Source organism: Hyperolius riggenbachi, chromosome 4, assembly GCF_040937935.1.
Source record: "Hyperolius riggenbachi isolate aHypRig1 chromosome 4, aHypRig1.pri, whole genome shotgun sequence".
NCBI classification, from domain to species: domain Eukaryota; kingdom Metazoa; phylum Chordata; class Amphibia; order Anura; family Hyperoliidae; genus Hyperolius; species Hyperolius riggenbachi.
The window spans coordinates 97,411,978-97,430,380 of record NC_090649.1 but is presented as its reverse complement, the minus strand read 5'-3'; the positions used below and the strand labels follow the sequence as shown (position 1 = coordinate 97,430,380).

Genomic DNA, 18,403 nt, shown 5'->3' with positions numbered 1-18,403 from the left:
GCCCCTTAATTCCTACTGTGCCACTGCCAGGCCAAGCACATTCAGTGACTACCTGTGTGTGTGACAGGCAGCTGTAATCCCAATCACTGCACCTGTTCACTGTTTAGTCCACTTACCTACCTACCTACCTACCTACGTGAGCGCACGCATTGTTAATACCACCAGTCATTGCATCTGTTCACGGTACATGTGTGTGTGACAGGTGCACATTTGTAATACCCAGCAGCACTGCATATACCTACCTACCTGTTGTTCAGTGCACCCACCTACCCACATGAGCGCACGCAGTGTGATATTTAATACCACCAGTCACTGTACCTGTTCACGGTACGTGTGTGTGACAGGTGCACATTTGTAATACCCAGCAGCACTGCATATACAGTGGTGTGAAAAACTATTTGCCCCCTTCCTGATTTCTTATTCTTTTGCATGTTTGTCACACTTAAATGTTTCTGCTCATCAAAAACCATTAACTATTAGTCAAAGATAACCTAACTGAACACAAAATGCAGTTTTAAATGATGGTTTTTATTATTTAGTGAGAAAAAAAAAATCCAAATCTACATGGCCCTGTGTGAAAAAGTGATTGCCCCCCTTGTTAAAAAATAACTTAAAGGTGGTTTATTACACCTGAGTTCAATTTCTGTAGTCACCCCCAGGCCTGATTACTGCCACACCTGTTTCAATCAAGAAATCACTTAAATAGGAGCAATCTGACACAGAGAAGTAGACCAAAAGCACCTCAAAAGCTAGACATCATGCCAAGATCCAAAGAAATTCAGGAACAAATGAGAACAAAAGTACTGTAATTCAAATCTATCAGTCTGGTAAAGGTTATAAAGCCATTTCTAAAGCTTTGGGACTCCAGCGAACCACAGTGAGAGCCATTATCCACAAATGGCAAACACATGGAACAGTGATGAACCTTCCCAGGAGTGGCCGGCCGACCAAAATTACCCCAAAAGCGCAGAGAAAACTCATCCGAGAGGCCACAAAAGACCCCAGGACAACATCTAAAGAACTGCAGGCCTCACTTGCCTCAATTAAGGTCAGTGTTCAGGACTCCACCATAAGAAAGAGACTGGGCAAAAACGGCCTGCATGGAAGATATCCAGGCGCAAACCACTTTTAAGCAAAAAGAACATTAAGGCTCGTCTCAATTTTGCTAAAAAAAACATCTCAATGATTGCCAAGACTTTTGGGAAAATACCTAGTGGACCGACGAGACAAAAGTTGAACTTTTTGGAAGATGCGTGTCCCGTTACATCTGACGTAGAAGTAACACAGCATTTCAGCAGAAGAACATCATACCAACAGTAAAATATGGTGGTGGTAGTGTGATGGTCTGGGGTTGTTTTGCTGCTTCAGGACCTGGAAGGCTTGCTGTGATAGATGGAACCATGAATTCTACTGTCTGCCAAAAAATCCTGAAGGAGAATGTCCGGCCATCTGTTCGTCAACTCAAGCTGAAGCGATCTTGGGTGCTGCAGCAGGACAATGACCCAAAACACACCAGCAAATCCACCTCTGAATGGCTGAAGAAAAACAAAATGAAGACTTTGGAGTGGCCCAGTCAAAGTCCTGACCTGAATCCTATTGAGATGTTGTGGCATGACCTTAAAATGCGGTTCATGCTAGAAAATCCTCAAATAAAGCTGAATTACAACAATTCTGCAAAGATGAGTGGGCCAAAATTCCTGTAAAAGACTCGTTGCAAGTTATCGCAAACGCTTGATTTCAGTTATTGCTGCTAAGGGTGGCCCAACCAGTTATTAGGTTCAGGGGGCAATTTCTTTTTCGCACAGGGCCATGTAGGTTTTGAGGTTTTTTTTATCACTAAATAATAAAAAACATCATTTAAAACTGCATTTTGTGTTCAATTATGTTATCTTTGACTAATAGTTAACGGTTTTTGATGTGCAGAAACATTTAAGTGTGACAAACATGCAAAAGAATAAGAAATCAGGAAGGGGGCAAATAGTTTTTCACACCACTGTACCTACCTACCTGTTGTTCAGTGCACCCACCTACCTACGTGAGCGCACGCAGTGTGCTATTTAATACCACCAATCACTGTACCTGTTCATGGTACGTGTGTGTGACAGGTGCACATTTGTAATACCCATCACTGCATACCCACCTGTTCAGTGCACCTACCTACCTACGTGAGCACACGCAGTGTTATATACCACCAGTCACTGCACCTGTTCACGGTACCTGTGTGTGACAGCTGCACATTTCTATCACACGACTTCTGTCTTGCCCTGCCTCAAGCGTCCTGTCAGAAAGGACCTTCAGCGCAGCTGGAGGCATTGTCACCGAGAAGAAAAGTCGCCTAGGTCACAAAAGTGTTCAGTACCTCACCTTTATCAAAATAAATGAAGCATGGATCCCGGAGGGCTACTGCCCGCCCGAAGACTAAGTCAGTCCCCACGCAGCATCTCTACCTGCACGTTGTGTGACTGCCTGCCCCATGACTAAGTCGGTCCCCACACAGCATCTCTGCCTGCAGGCCACTTGGCTGCCTTCTCTGCCACCACCAACAGGGTCCAGGACTACAGGCGGATTCCTGAATTTGTAAGGCCGCTGCTAGCAGTGGCCGCTATAATTATTTTTCTGGAGCGTGTACATGCCTGCCTAATTTTTCTAGCTGCACTGCGGCTGCAACAACGAAACAAAAGGCATGTACATGTGTCAATTCCTCTTTGTGATCGTTACCTTGCCGCAGTGAAGGGGCTTGCGTATTACAATGAAGCAATGACCGCCGGCTATATAAGTGTCTCATGTTTTAAAGCATTTTAGGCCTCCAATTTAGCATGCAATGTGATTTCTGACCTTAAAATGCTGCTTTGCGTCAAATCCAGATTTTTCCCCGGGACTTTTGGCGTGTATCCCACTCATCCATGTAAAAACTCAGATGTTAGACCCCTTGAAACATCTTTTCCAACACTTTTGTGGCCAGCATAACTGTTTCTAGTTTTCAAAGTTCGCCTCCCCATTGAAGTCTTTTGCGGTTCACAAAAGTTCACGAACGTTTGCGGAGGTTCATAAACCCGGTTCGCGAACCTAAAATCGGAGGTTCGGGCCATCTCTATAGCAGATGTAACATGATGACTAAAATGCATAAATGTATAACAGAGTGCAAGCAATTAAAATAACATTTCATGACACAAAAGGTTGAGAGCCCTGCCCTTGCGAGCTTACAATCTAAAGGAATGGGGTGGAAGCAAGAGGTGGGGGAAGTATACAGTATATGTACAGGCAGTGCGTTATTAGGTTATTTAGTGAGGAGTAAATGTAGATGCGAGGTTGAAGGGTGCATGGCCTAAGCTAGAGAATATGCTTGTCGGAAAAGGTGGGTTTTGAGGGAGCGTTTAAAGATTTCAAAGGTGGCAGAGTGGCGGATGTGCTGTGGAAGGGCATTCCAGAGGAGGGGTGAGGCACGTGAGAAGTCTTGTACCCGTGAATGTGAGGATAGGGACCCAAGAGTATTTACACTCTTGGGTCCCTATCATAGACTAAGGCACATTTTGGGGAGAATTTAATTTACTTATCTGCATGTATTTTTGATGTGGGAAGAAACAGAGGAAACAGAAGGAAACAGAGGAAGTGTGAGGAGAACCCACAAACTCCGCCTCAATTGCGTCCTGCCCCAGATCTAGATTTAATCAGGGACCTTAGTACTGCGTACATACAACATGGGAGACATGGAAATTTGAGCAAAAGAAATAACCTCTAGTAGAATATGGGTAAAATAACCTGTTTTGTTCCAGCATTCAGGACTGCATCACAGCAGCCAGACTTCCTGGAGAACACTAGGAAAACCCTTAAACCGTTACAGGAGAACTGTAAAGAGAAGAATATGGAGGCTGCCAAATTTATTTCCTTTTAAGAAATGCCAGTTGCCTGGCTGTCCTGCTGATCCTCTGCCTCTAATACTTTTAGCCATAGACCCTGAACAAGCATGCAGCAAATCAGGTGTTTCTGACCTTATTGTCAGATCTGACAAGATTAGCTGCATGATTGTTTCTGCTGTTATTCGTACACTACTGCAGCCAAACAGATCAGCAGGACTGCCAGGCAACTGGTATTGTTTAAAAGGAAATAAATATGGCAGCCTTCATATTCTTCTCACTTCAATTGTCCTTTAAAGAACAAACATTCAGAAAGCATCTTCTAACTATGAGACACTGACCGTGATGAGTTTTCCACCACTCAATAATTGCAACGCTGAAAAAATGCTGCTTATGTATGGTATGTGTGCTCTGTCCAATGGTACTATATGATATTACTACTAGAACACTAAGACACTCATTTTCCAACCAATGGTTTCTCAATGGGAAAACAGGCAGGAAACTGAGCATGCAAATATGGGTTTGTATTGGAAAGCATCTACCAACAAGACAGAAGCTGTCACTTGCATGCCTGAAAATTGACTTTTTCAGGGCTTGTTCACACTAAGGGTGTCCTCGGCTTTTTTTCAAGTACGGGTGATTTTCAAAATCGCGCACAAAACGCTTGTGCAATGATTCTCTATGAGAAGGTTCATATCAGCGCGTTTCGTCCACTTTGCACTCCGCAAAGCGGTGCCTGTATCATTTTGGGGGCGATTTTGTTCTAATGGAAAGTATAGGAAGAGAGCTAAACACTCACAAAATCGCTTTGTGCAGCGATTGCGTTCGCAATTTTAAGAATAAATACATTGTATTTATTCTTTTCCAGGTCAAAGAGTTCACTTCCTGACTTGCGTCAGGGAATGAATTAAAAAAATCGCTCTGCAAAAACGCTTTAGAAAAGCGCTTTAAAAAAAAACACAGCGTGTAGGCAAACGGAAGGCGTTAAAAAAATTGCGCACAAAATCGCAAATTGCTTGTGTTGGCAATTTTGATTTTAGATTTGAACAGAGCCTCAGGCATGCAAAATAAACAAAGTTAAAAAGCCTGGTTATAAACCACTTCACCACTGAGGAGTTTTACCCCTTGAGCACCAGAGCAATTTTCACCTTTCAGCGCTCCTTCCATTCATTCGTCTATAACTGTATTATTACTTATTGCAATGAAATGAACTATATCTTGTTTTTTTCGCCACCAATTAGGCTTTCTTTAGGTGGGACATTATGCCAAGAATTATTTTATTCTAAATGTGTTTTAATGGAAAAATAGGAAAAAATGTGGGGAAAAAATCATTATTTTTCAGTTTTCGGCCATTATAGTTTTCAAATAATGCATGCTACTGTAATTAAAATCCATGAAATGTATTTGCCCATTTGTCCCGGTTATAAAACCGTTTAAATTATGTCCCTATTACAATGTTTGGCGCCAATATTTTATTTGGAAATAAAGGTGCATTTTTTTCAGTTTTGCATCCATCCCTAATTACAAGCCCATAGTTTATAAAGTAACAGTGTTATACCCTCTTGACATAAATATTTAAAAAGTTCAGTCCCTAAGGTAACTATTTATGTGTTTTTTTATTGTATTTTTTTTTTTAAATTACACAAAAAAAAAATTGGGGAGTGTGGGAGGTAATGAGTTAATTTATTGTGTAAAACTAATGTATTTGTATATGTAAAATGCTTTAGGGTGTAGTTTTACTATTTGGCCACAAGATGGCCACAGTGATGTATTGTTCATGCGACCTGTAAGCGTCCAGAAGGACGCTTACAGGAAGCACTATGAGGCTAGAAAAATCACAATGATCGCGCTGTTTCTTGTAGAAGCAGCAGATCATTGCGGGGACTTAGATCAACAAACGGGAATGGATTTTCCCGTTCATTGATCTCCGGGCAAGCGGGCGGCGGCGTGCACGAGCGGTGGGAGCTCTCGCACGAGCGGCGGGAGCGCGGACAGCGGCGGTAGCACGGAAGGTATGGCTTTCGCCGTCCCTTGGTTTTATAAGGATGGAAAAAGGGACGGAGATATCCGTACCATGGGGGGTGAAGTGGTTAATATGTTTTTCACTGTACATACACATGTTTATCACATCATGTCACATACCGCCTCAAGTACACTTTAAAGGAAACATGAGGTAAAAAAAGTTTTATAAATATATAGTTATCTTGATGTTCTAGAAACGCCTCAGACACCAACAGGCGACTAATAATTCCATCAGCCATTCTTCTGATTCTTTCCAAACTCTGCATGCCCAGGATGCTCTCGGGCACAGCTGCTGTACACAGTCATGAGGAAGCATAATACACGGGGCATGCAGAGTGTACTGCGCATGATCTGGGCTCCAAATGGTCCCAGTTGCAGACAGGAACAGCAGCAGACTACTGCACATTGCGCAGTTAGCACAACCTGCGTTACATGGGTAACAAGAGCATTGCTATGGTAACATGAGCTAAAGAGGAACTCCAGTGAAAATAACATAATGAACAAAAGTGCTTAATTTTTACAATATTTATGTATAAATGATTTAGTCTGTGTTTGCCCATTGTAAAATCGTTCCTCTCCCTGATTTACATTCTGACATTTATCATTTATCATATGGTGACATTTTCACTGCTGGCAGGTGATGTCAGTGGAAATAGCTGCTGCTTTCTTTTTTTGGCAGCTGTTATTTCCCTCAATGCAATAAGACTCCCACTGTGGTCCTGACATCACACTGTGGTAGCCTTATTGCATTGTGGGGGGGGGGGGGTCACCACAATATCAGCCATACAGAGCTCCCTGATGTTCCGTTTGAGAATAGGAAAAGATTTCACATGGAAAATGGGGTATCAGCTACTGATTGGGATGAAGTTCAATCCTTGATCACAGTTTCGCTTTAAGAAAAACTCAAAGTCAAAGCCAGCACCTGACCTAGATGGTGGCCGACTACGTGGGGTCCTTCAGTGGGCTTGACACCGGCGAGGAGCCTGTGGACCCCTTGGAGTACTGGGTCAAGGGCTTGCAGATGTGGACTCGGAGTAAGCTGGCGCAGTACGCCCTGGAAGTCCTGTCTTGCCCCCCTTCCAGCGTGCTGTCCGAGAGGTGCTTCAGTGCGGCCGGAGGCGTGGTCACGGAGAAGCGCTCTCGTCTGTCCACAGAGTCCGTGGACAGACTCACATTTTTGAAAATCAACCAGGCCTGGATTGAAGGCACATTCCAGGCACCTGTTGTCGGTGAGAGCAGGACATGAGGTGCCTGGGAATTATTTTTTCACAACATCAACCTTCAGTCCCCTGCTAATTTGGCCTGGTTTTTCTGTAGGTGCTGTGGTACCACCGCTAGGGACCATGGCCCGTTACATTGCCTGCTGCCACACGGCACTCCCCCTCCTGCTGCTGCTGCTGTATTTAACCTCCTGCTGTCTGTGTTCCCACTACCAGGGTCCACAGAATTTTGTGCTGCTGCCATGCGCCACTAGCTATTACGCCACTACAATAGCTACATTTTGTTGTAATATATATATATATATTTCTGAGGTGTCTGGGTTGAAAACTGTGCTGTCCCAGTTGTGTATTGGACACAATGTGGGCTTCACGACTGCTGTCCGGAACCTCCTGCTGTATGGTGTTTATTATTACAGCCGTGGTACCAACGCTAGGGACCATGGCCCGTTACATTGTCTGCTGCCACATGGCACTCCTCCTCCTGCTGCTGCTGTATTTAACCTCCTGCTGTCTGTGTTCCCACCGCCAGGGTCCACAGAATTTGGCACTGCTGCCATGCGCCACTAGCTATTATGCCACTACAATAGCTACATTTTTTGTTTAAAAAAAATATGTTTCTGAGGTGTCTGGGTTGAAAATTGTGCTGTCTCAGTTGTGTATTGGACACAATGTGGGCTTCACGATTGCTGTCTGTAACCTCTTGCTGTTGGTGTTAATTTACAGCCGTGGTACCAACGCTAGGTGCCATGGCCCATTACATTGCCTGCTGCCACACGTCACTCCTCCTCCTCCTCCTCCTTCTGCTGCTGCTGTATTTGACCTCCTACTGTCTGTGTTCCCATCACCAGGGTACAGAGAATTTTGCACTGTTGCCATGCACCACTAGCTATTACGCCACTACAATAGCTACATTTTTTGTTTAAAAAAAAAATATGTTTCTGAGGTGTCTGGGTTGAAAATTGTGCTGTCTCAGTTGTGTATTGGACACAATGTGGGCTTCAAGACTGCTGTCTGGAACTTCCTGCTGTTGGTGTTCATTTACAGCCTTGGTACCAACGCTAGGTGCCATGGCCCGTTACATTGCCTGCAGCCACACGTCACTCCTCCTCCTCCCCTCCTGCTGCTGCTGTATTTAACCTCCTGCTGTCTGTGTTCCCACCGCCAGGGTCCACAGAATTATGCGCTGCTGTCATGCGCCACGAGCTATTACACCACTACAATAGCTACATTTTTGGTTTAAAAAAAAATATATTTCTGAGGTGTCTGGGTTAAAAACTGTGCTGTCCCGGTTGTGTATTGGACACAATGTGGGCTTCACCACTGCTGTCTGGAACCTCCTGCTGTTAGTGTTTATTTACAGCAGTGGTACCAACGCTAGGTGCCATGGCCCGTTACATTGCCTGCTGCCACACATCACTCCTCCTCCTCCTCCTCCTCCTGCTGCTGCTGTATTTAACTTCCTGCTGTCTGTGTTCCCACCGCCAGGGTCCACAAAATTTTGCACTGCTGCCATGCACCACTAGCTATTCGTCCACTACAATAGCTACATTTTTTGTTTAAAAAAAATATGTTTCTGAGGTGTCTGGGTTGAAAATTGTGCTGTCTCAGTTGTGTATTGGACACAATGTGGGCTTCACGATTGCTGTCTGTAACCTCTTGCTGTTGGTGTTCATTTACAGCCTTGGTACCAACGCTAGGTGCCATGGCCCGTTACATTGCCTGCAGCCACACGTCACTCCTCCTCCTCCCCTCCTGCTGCTGCTGTATTTAACCTCCTGCTGTCTGTGTTCCCACCGCCAGGGTCCACAGAATTATGCGCTGCTGTCATGCGCCACGAGCTATTACACCACTACAATAGCTACATTTTTGGTTTAAAAAAAAATATATTTCTGAGGTGTCTGGGTTAAAAACTGTGCTGTCCCGGTTGTGTATTGGACACAATGTGGGCTTCACCACTGCTGTCTGGAACCTCCTGCTGTTAGTGTTTATTTACAGCAGTGGTACCAACGCTAGGTGCCATGGCCCGTTACATTGCCTGCTGCCACACATCACTCCTCCTCCTCCTCCTCCTCCTGCTGCTGCTGTATTTAACTTCCTGCTGTCTGTGTTCCCACCGCCAGGGTCCACAAAATTTTGCACTGCTGCCATGCACCACTAGCTATTCGTCCACTACAATAGCTACATTTTTTGTTTAAAAAAATATTTTTCTGAGGTCTCTGGGTTGAAAACTGTGCTGTCCCAGTTGTGTATTGGACACAATGTGGGCTTCACAACTGCTGTCTGGAACCTCCTGCTGTTAGTGTTTATTTACAGCTGTGGTATCAACGCTAGGTGCCATGGCCCGTTACATTGCCTGCTGCCACACGTCACTCCTTCTCCTCCTGCTTCTGCTGTATTTAACCTCCTGCTGTCTGTGTTCCCACCACCAGGGTCCACAGAATTATGTGCTGCTGCCATGCGCCACTAGCTATTACGACACTACAATAGCTACATTTTTTGTTTAAAAAAAAATATCTTTCTGAGGTGTCTGGGTTGAAAACTGTGCTGTCCCAGTTGTGTATTGGACATAATGTGGGCTTCATGACTGCTGTCTTGAACCTCCTGCTGTTGGTGTTTATTTACAGCTGTGGTATCAACGCTAGGTGCCATGGCCCATTACATTGCCTGCTGCCACACGTCACTCCTCCTCCTCCTCCTGCTGCTGCTGTATTTAACCTCCTGCTGTCTGTGTTCCCACCGCCAGGGTCCACAGAATTATGCGTTGCTGCCAATATAAATTTAAGTAGTTCAGGAATGTTTGTAAATTCCCATATTACATCCTGTGAATCCTTGTGTTCCAGCCCAGTGACCACCAATGATTTATTACAGGCCTGTTTTTTGGTAGCCACTCCCATCCACATGGAAATCGGATGGTCGATCAGCTTCCAAGTCGCCTGATGTATGGCCACCTTTAGTTGTATTATTCGCACCTGTAAAGTATAAGAGGCTGTTTAGCGACTTAACTAATGCTTCTAGAATAAGGCTGATTAGCGTTTTTCTGTAATTATACACATAGCAAAAGATTGAAAGAAATATCACTATATAAGTAGCGTATATCAATATCAGCAAATATGCGTCTCATCATTCACTAAGCTGTCTTGCATAATCCTATATCCTTCATGCAAGAACAGAGAGAGACGTACTTACCAATCATCCAGGCAATATATTAAAATGCTTATCATTAAGTGATAAATTATATTAAATTGAATTACATTTCACATATTGTAAATGAATGGCTTCTATTATTAAACACATGGTTAACACATGGATTTATAAATGCCCCATAATTCTCGCATGCATAATGGAGGACCGAGCCCCACGTCCGAGGCTGCTGAAAGTGATACTGCGAGAGTTCTCTTAAACAAAAGCAGATTTCATCCTAGAGATCCCAACAAGTGTTTAAACAAATTGTGAGATTTGACAAGAACAATGTTTTACAGCTACAACCGATGTCCATGGTTTAACAGCTCCACCGCCACTAGAAGCCAACAAATCTTTCAAAATCCATTCCGTCTTTGATCTGTGAGTGTCTAACTAGAGCAAACGTACCTATCTGAAACTATTACCTTCCTTGCTGTACTGCATAGTCTGCATTTGGAGGAACATCATAACGCTCATGCTATAATGTAGACTTCATCAGAAATAAAGTTACAGCAAACCTAATGCGAACATAAAATGATGAGATAATATTGTTATCCAGTACAGGAAGTTGAAAAACGTCAGTTGTTATTTATGCTAAAGAGCTTCTCTGAGCTATTCCACCCACTGTGTTGAACACAGTCCTGTTTTCTGAAGCACTTAAAACAAACCTGAAGCAAAAAAAAAAAATTAGTAGTAGTATGGATAAAGAATACAGCATTAGTAGCAAAGAAAAGACCCTCATTTTTTATCATTTTTTATTTTCAGTTATATTTTTTTTTTGTATATAACATTGCATCATTCTGTCACAGTTGCAATTTTAAAAGCACACTCTGGTCCAAATACAATGAACTTTTTTATTTGAGTTATCTTCTAGAAGATAACTTTCATCTTCTCTTCAACTACTTGACAACTGAGGCGTTTTTCCCCTTGTGGACCAGAGCAATTTTCACCTGTCTGCGCTCCTCCATTTCTTTCGCCAATAACTTAATCACTACTAATCACAGCGAAATGATCTATATCTTGTTTTTCTCGCCACCAATTAGGCTTTCTTTGGGAGGTGCAGTATGCTAAGAATTATTTTATCCTAAATGCATTTTAATTGGAATAATAAGAAAAAAAATTAAAAAAATGCATTATTTCTCAGTTTTTGGCCATTATAGTGTTAAAATAAAAAGTTCTACTGTGGATAAAAGCCACACATTTTATTTGCCCATTTTTCCCGGTTATTGCAATGTTAAAAAATGTCCCTAGTACAATGTATGCCGCTAATATTTTATTTGGAAATAAAAGTCAATTTTTTTCAGTTTTGCGCCCATCACTAATTACAAGCCCGTAAATTAAAAATTTATAGTAATATACCCTCTTGACATAAATATTTAAAAAGTTCAGTCCCTAAGGTGTCTACTTATAAATTTTTTAATGTAATTTTTTTTTCTTATACAAAAAAAAAAAAAAATTCGGGTACTATGGGAGGGAAACAGTTAATTATAAAACTCAGTGTGGGCATTTTTATTAAATAAAAATGAGTTTTGGCGCAATTTACTATTCGGCCACAACATGCTTACGTACGTGAATCGGAAATGATGACTGAAGACATGCGTGGTGCTTAACAATAGAGATGGCCCGAATGGTTTGACCGCAAACTTATTTGCACGAACTTTGGTGGTTCGCATTCGCGGTGAACCGCGAACTTTATGTGGGTTCGACCCGCCCCCTATACTACATCATTAGGATCAGCTTTGACCCTCTACATCACAGTCAATAGACACAGGGCAGCCAATTAAGCTACACTCCCTCCTGGAGCCCCCCCCCCCCCTTATATAAGGCAGCTGCGTCGGCCATTATCTCACTCGGTGTGGCTGCGGTAATTAGGGATAGAAGGGAGAGAGGTTGCTGGCTGCTGCTGCAGAGAGATTAGGGAAAGCTTAGTTAGGCTGTTGTTAGGCTTGTTAGCTTGCTCCTTGCTGATACTTATTGCTAAGAAGCACCCCAAAACAGCTCTTTTGAGAGCTAATGTTCTTTTGATGTGTTTTTTTTTGTGTGTGGCCCACTGACACTTGCCCTGTAGTCGCATCTGGCTATTGGTAATTGCTACACTGTGCAAGGCCCAGCACATTCAGTGACTACCTTTTCACTGCACCTGTGTGGGACAGCCACATATTTGTAATACCAGTCACTGCATATCTGTTCATGTGACTGCAGCACACAGTGTTATATATACCAATCACTGCATACCTGTTCACACCTGTGTGTGTGACAGCTGCACATTTGTAATACCAATCACTGCATACCTGTTCATGTTTACTGTACCTGCGTGACAGCAGCACGCAGTGTTATATATACTAGTCACTGCATACCTGTTCATGGTACCTGTGTGTGTGACAGCTGCACATTTGAAATACCAGTCACTGCACCTGTTCACGGTACCTGTGTGTGTGACAGCTGCACATTTGTAATACCAGTCACTGCATACCTGTTCACGGTACCTGTGTGTTTGTGACAGCTGCACATTTGTAATACCAGTCACTGCATACCTGTTCATGTTTACTGCACCTGCATGACAGCAGCACGCAGTGTTATATATACCAGTCACTGCATACCTGTTCACGGTACCTGTGTGTGACAGCTGCATATTGTTTTGATACCAGTCCGTGCATACCTGTTCACTTTATCTGTGTGTGTGACAGCTGCACATTGTATTGATATAAAGCACTGCATACCTGTTCACTGCACCTGTGTGTGTGACAGCTGCACATTGTATTGATACCAGTCCATGCATACCTGTTCACTGCACCTGTGTGACAGCACACAGTTTTATATACCAGTCACTGCATACCTGTTCACTGTACCTGTGTGACTGCACATTGTATTAGTCAAGTCAGTGCATACCTTTCACTTCACACCCCCCAATATGGACAAAACAGGCAGAGCCAGAGGTAGGCCACCTGGCAGGTCTGTTCAAGGTCGTGCTGTCATGATTTTGTGCGGCCTTGGACCAAAGTACAGTGTTCAGAAGGCACGTGCCATCAACCCCCAAGATTGTCAGGACGTGGTTGACTATTTAACACAGAACACCTCATCTTCCTCAGCTTCCGCAGGGAACCGTGACATATCTTCCTCCTCCTGCTCTGATTCTGGCACCCCACTTAACACTGAGTCGGCCGCCACCACCAAAGTGCCATCATCCCAGGGCTCAGCGGTGTGGAAACTTTTTTGTGTGTCTGCCTCAAATGAGAGCAATGCCATCTGTACTCTCTGCCACCAAAAATTGAGCCGTGGAAAGACCAAGACCCGCGTAGGGACAACTTCTTTACGAAGCCACATGATGACAAGCATCACAAAGCACAAACTGCAATGGGATGACCACCTGAGGAAAAGCAGCACTCAAAAGCAAAGCCACACACCGCAGTGGAAGATACCAGGCCACAATTATTTCTCAAAAAAGGCGATACCCAAACTGTATCGTGATGTTGAAAGGCAAGTGGTGTCATCTCTGGCACACAGCATTTGGTCAAGGGTCCATCTGACCACGTGGTCTGCAAAGCATGGTCAGGCCTGCCCGAAGACTAAGTCAGTCCCCAAACACAGCATCTCTGCCTGCACGCCGTGTGACTGCCTGCCCCAAGACTAAGTTGGTCCCCAGTCCCCACACAGCATATGTGCCTGCAGGCCGCTTGACTGCCTTCTCCGCCACCACCAACAGGATCCAGGACTCCAGGTGGATTCCTGAATTTTTAAGGTCACTGCTAACAATTTTTTCTGGTGTGTGTACGTGCCAGCCTAATTTTTCTGGCTGAACTGCAGCAGCAACAACAAAACAAAAGGCATTTACATGTGTCAATTCTCCTTCGTGATCGTTACCTTGCCGTGGTGAAGGGGCTTGCGTATCACACTGAAGCAATGACCACCAGCTATATGAGTGTGTCGGGGGGGCACACCCAAGATAATAAGGTCGTTGCTTCATTGTGGACAGACCAAATTCGATCAGCTGGACAGTCACTGTTCTGTCATTCAGCTACCTCAGCCCGGCGACCATATGGGCTTGAAAACCGCCATGGCCTGCACTCCCGCCATGGTGCGCACCAGTCCAGCAAGGCCGTCACTATGCAAACAGCTGTTTGCGGTGTGTTACATTGTCATTGTGAAGCAGTGCACTAATTACACTCCCTGATTGATGTATACACATGCAAGATGTTTTACAGCACTTTAGGCCTCCAATTTAGCATTCAATGTGATTTCTGCCCTTAAAACGCTGCTGTGCGTCAAATCCAGAGTTTTCCCCGGGACTTTTGGCGTGTATCCCACTCCGCCATGCCCCCCTCCAGGTGTTAGACCCCTTGAAACATCTTTTCCATCACTTTTGTGGCCAGCATAAATGTTTCTAGTTTTGAAAGTTCACCTCCCCATTGAAGTCTATTGTGGTTCGCAAAGTTCGCAGGTGTGCGAACTTTTGCAGAGGTTCGCGTTCAAGGTTCGCGAACCTAAAATCGGAGGTTCGAGCCATCTCTACTTCACAACAGGAAGATACAATGAATGCAGGTATCTCGGGGACTTAGATTTATGAATGGGAACTGAGTTCCCATTCATTCATCTCCCCGCTAACCGACGGTAAAGGCGGTGCACTCATGTACGCGTGCAGGAGCAAGCGTCGGCTGCACAGTGCTGTAGACTTGTATTCACGGCCCTAGTGCAACCTGTGAACTTTGCAGGGCCGTGAATATACTGCACGGTGTGCAGTAAGTAATTAAACTAACTTTTCAGCATTTTTTTTTTTTTTTTTTTGCTTGCTGGTGGCTTAAAAAGAATTTTATGACAAGTTGTGAAAATATCACCTAGGAGAAAACTCAGGAGAAAAAGTGAATTGCATATGGGTCTAGTTTTCTCTGCACTGGCATTACTGAGAAAAAATGTGCTCGAACATGATGCCCCCTTCACATTTCTGACTGCCCCCTCATATGTGTCTTTCTAGAACCGGCCCTGATCTGATGGAAACTTTAAAGGGGAACTGAAGAGAGAGGTATATGGAGGCCGCCATGTTTATTTCCTTTAAGCAATACCAGTTGCCTTGCAGCCCTGCTGATCCTCTGCCTCTAATACTATTAGCCATAGCCCCTGAACAAGCATGCAGCAGATCAGGTGATTCAGACTTTAAAGTCAGATCTGACAAGACTAGCTGCATGCTTGTTTCTGGTGTTATTCAGATACTACTGCAGAGAAAGAGACCAGCAGGGCTGCCAGGCAACTGGTATTGATTGAAAGGAAATAAATATGGCAGCCTCCGTATACCTCTTTCTTCAGTTTCCCATCTGGCAGTGTGGAAAGTGCTGTTGTTCGAAAGACATCCTGGCACTTGTCTTATGAACAGCCTTTATTTATAAATAAGACCTTTCAGCGTTCCTCATTGAGAAGTAAGGTAATCCTGTGTATAAGGCCTCTTTCACAGTGTGACGTTAAAGTCGCACGTTATAAAATACTTTAACGCAGAGTAACGCACAGCAATGCAAAGTCTGTGTGACATTCACAGTGCACACATTGCATTAGTGTTGAACGTGTAGCGTTATTAAAAAGTGCTGCATGCTGTGCGTTTAGCAATGTATCTGCTGCGTTATGTGTGTTGCACATGCTCAGTAATGTTTTTGTTTTGTTTTTGCAAGCGTCCAGGAGCTCCAAACAATGCTCAAAAGCAAGCAGTTGGTGTGCCAAGGTCCTCACCCCGGTACCTGGGGGTCACAGCAATGAATATTCCACGAAGGACCGGCACCACACAAAGTAAGTATAGCTCTTTAAGGCTTTATTGATGCAGGCATGACGACAACAACAAACAGTTGTTTCGGCCTCCTCAGGCCTTTCTCAAGTTGTAAAATGGTCATATAAAGCATCATACATCAAACACACATATTTATAAGAAAGATCCACCCCTGTTTTGTTTTTTAAATGTAACGCATGCGCCGTTTTTGTTCCATCAGTATGCGATGAAAATGGCGCACCAAGAGACACATAACGCAGTGCAAAACAACGTTCAATTTCATAACCTACATGCGCTGCGTTAGGGGCACGTTGTGCAACTTTAACGTCGCATCAAACGCAACGTTCCACTGTGAAAGAGGCCTAAAAGGAAGTTCAGGCAGCAGCAGTCATTTATAGGGCTGCAGTGAAAGCAAACTGTACTTTGCAGTCAAGCTTCATACTGATGAGCTTATATACACGGCTGGATGGCTCCATAACGGCAGCAGTTGCAGCCTCTCTGGGTAAAATTCATGGCTTGTTTAATCCAGCTGAACAAGTAGCGGGCTCCATAACTGTAAAATGTAATGTGAGGATGCATGGCACAGTTAAATATTATGCTGTACAGAGCCCGAGTGTACGACGATATGAACTTATTAATATGGAGGAAATGCTGACACCGGGTCATAGTTTTCTCAAATGTAAGTGCAGTCGATACTGATAATTACTCTTGTGTGGATATTGGGTTGTAAATGACACAAATATATAGGCCATTCTGCCTTTTATATTAGCCACATGTACAGTAAAGTACAGTATTCGGAGAAGCAGAGCAGAATAGCAAAGATTTCCAGGAGACTTGCTTGGGCTCTGGTGCCCTCCAATGGTGTTTGAGGAAAAAAGTTTGAACTTGTCTCTGCTTAAAGAGACATTGAAGCGGAAATAAAATTATGATATAATGATTTGTATGTGTAGTACAGCTAAGAAATAAAACAATAGGAGCAGAGACATAAGTCTAATATTGTTTCCAGTACAGGAAGAGTTAAGAAACTCCGGTTGTTATCTATGCAAAAGAGCCATTGAGCTCCACGACTTTCAAAGTCGCAGAGAGCTCTATCTTCTGAAGCTTATTATCTCAGGTGTCTCTCACTGTATTGTTTTTTTTTTTCTACAGAGGACAGTTAAAAAGTTCACTAGCCTGATCTGTTAAATCATTTAGAATGCTGAATAGTGTGTAAACTGCAAATATTAGAGAGTGATGCAATTTTATAAAAAAAAAAAAAAAAAAAACCTATATAACTGAAAATATAAATATGAGAATATTTTATTTTGCTACTAATGTTCTTATCCGTAATTCTTATCTGTAATTATCCGTACACAACCATTTAATGATATCATAATTTATTTATTTTTGTTTTAGTGTCTCTTTAAAGGATACCTGAAGTGAAAGCATCGCTCCCAACCGTCCCTCTTTCAGGAGGACAGTCCCTCTTTGTGAACCAATTCCCTGTGTCCCTCTCTCTTCCCTATTTGTCCATCTTTCAGGACTGAAGTACAGATCTGTATATGATATATGAACTGAATCTAAACGTTATTCCCGTTATTTAAAGGACAACTGAAGTGAGAAGACTATGGAGGCTGCCATAGTTGCCTGGCAGCCCTTCTGATTTATTTGGCTGCAGAATTGTCTGAATAACAGCAGTAACAAGCATGTGGCTAATGTTGTCAGATCTGACAATAAGGTCAGAATCACCTGATCTGCATATGCTTGTTCTGGGTCTGTGGCTTAAGTTATTAGAGGCAGAGGATCAGCTGGATAGCCAAGCAATTGGTATTACTTAAAAAGAAAAAAAATGTCAGCCTCCATATCCCTCTCACTTCAGTTAAATTTACATATGAAGCCAACGAATGAGCGGCACGCTGCGGTTGTGAGAGGCCCGCAAGTGAAGATGTTTGTGGGGACCAGAAACGGTCCTAAGCCCCTCTGATGATGCCCAAAAACGACATATGGGTGAAACGGCTGTAAGGGCGACCGACCTGGAATCACCCTAGTGCCACTCTTCTCTGCCCTGTCCATGACCTGCCACCACAATTGGTCACGCAAGTATACCTGCACTTCTCCTCTGTCGCTCTTCGCATGCTTCCTTGCTTTGCTTCAAGCTGAGATATGATGCTATGTGATGTTGAGACTGTACACAAAAGGGTCACAAGTTTGCCGAATGGCATAGATGTGATGAGTGTCAGGTTCCAATAAAGTGGTGTTAACTCTTATCCAGTTTGCCTGCCATTTTTTCCTCTTGTTTTGAAATTTACATATGTGTAAGGCGTGACCAGCTATACTTGCAGCTCAGCTCTTATGCCCCAATCTCCACTACCGTCTTCACCTTATGTGGCGCGTCCCCGCTT

General features: G+C 43.6%; 1 long non-coding RNA gene across 1 annotated transcript in view; it reads left to right on the top strand.

The window, feature by feature from the left end:
- LOC137570426 (uncharacterized) overlaps positions 1 to 18,123 on the top strand; it is a 79,311-nt gene extending 61,188 nt beyond the window's left edge. The window contains exons 2-3 of the long non-coding RNA XR_011031040.1: positions 15,931 to 16,045; positions 17,418 to 18,123. This is a non-coding gene — a long non-coding RNA (uncharacterized lncRNA). The remainder of the gene's footprint in view (positions 1 to 15,930; positions 16,046 to 17,417) is intronic.
- Positions 18,124 to 18,403: the final 280 nt, after the last annotated feature.